This window comes from Bison bison, unplaced genomic scaffold, assembly GCF_000754665.1.
Source record: "Bison bison bison isolate TAMUID 2011002044 unplaced genomic scaffold, Bison_UMD1.0 scf7180017864050, whole genome shotgun sequence".
Classification (NCBI taxonomy): domain Eukaryota; kingdom Metazoa; phylum Chordata; class Mammalia; order Artiodactyla; family Bovidae; genus Bison; species Bison bison.
Window position 1 is genome coordinate 4,034,298 of NW_011494622.1, and position 1,387 is coordinate 4,035,684.

Sequence of the window (1,387 nt, forward strand, 5' to 3'; positions counted from 1 at the left end):
TGCCACTTAACAGCTGAAGGCCAGGTGTGACACAGAAAGACAAGGTAATCTGCCTCTTCCCTCTCGGCCCTTCCCCACAACTGGACCAGTGTCCTCCAAGCTGGGGAAGAGGGGGAAGAGGGGAAAGAGTCGGGATGATACACTGCTGAGGGCCTCTGGGAAGGAGCCCTGCTCTCCAGCCACTTGGATTTGGCGTTCTGCAAATTAGAACAGACTGGCGCGCCATTTCCTGGTTGGATCCCTGAAGGAGAAGCCACCCCCCCCAACCCAGCACCCTCCCCATCACGGTCACTGTAGAAAAGGCTTAAGCAGGTGGGCTGGGGGCAACCTCCCGGATACCTTGCTGCCCCCACAAGGCTCAGGAAACAGCACGATAATCTTCCTCTGTGGTGAAGACACAATGGACCTTGATGGGTGATGGGTAGAAGCAGAAAGGTGGTGGTGGTTTAGTCGCTAAATCATGTCAGACTCTTGCAATCCCGTGGACTGTAGCCCGCCAGGCTCCTCTGTCTGTGGGATTTCCCAAGCAAGAATACTGGAGTGGGTTGCCATTTCCTCCTCCAGGGGATCTTCACAACCCACGGATTGAACCCACATCTCTTGCAGGCAGTCTTTGGCATGACAGGCAGATCTTTTTACTGACTGAGCCACCTGGGAAGCCCAGCAGTAGAATATGCCCCACTAAAAACATACCTCTATGGCACAGGATTATTTTGAGAAACTACAGACAGACAAGAAGCTCTGAAAACAAAGGAGAAGTTAGTCTTTTGCAAGAGAAATGTACATTTGCCAAGGAAATTTCCACTTGTACCGTTGTCTCCCTCTCTGGACCAAGAAGAAAAGGATAATCCTAGGTCACAGGGGACCTACCTATCCATGGAGGAGACAGCCTGAAATCCATAGAACAAAGCTTACCCTGTCTACCTTGCTCTTCCTGGTAACGGCCCCATAACCAGCCTCCCCTTGCTTGTCTAAGAAAGACAAGATTATTTAAGCCCGTGGTTTAGGTCACAACTGGGGAGTTACTCAGTTTTGCTGGGTGTCTCCCATGTACACATATAAACTCCTCTTTTTTTTTTTTTTCTCTTCTGAATTTGTCTCTTATTTACAGGGCCTCAGCCAAAAACTTAAAAGAGTAGAGGGAAAATTGTTTTTCCTCTGCTTTAAGGACGGGGATGACTGGAACGGGAGAAGGCAGAATGGCTGCAGAGCAAACGATAAGAGCAGAAACTCCATGGGAATGCAGATACCCTGATGGGTGCCTGAGAAGGGGAGGGGCGGGGAGGGGGCCAGCCCAATGGGGAATGACATGCATCTCAGCAGGACCCATGGGGCACCTGTGACAAGGGAAGAGCAAATGTCCCCAACCCCCTCTTCCGTCCATGAC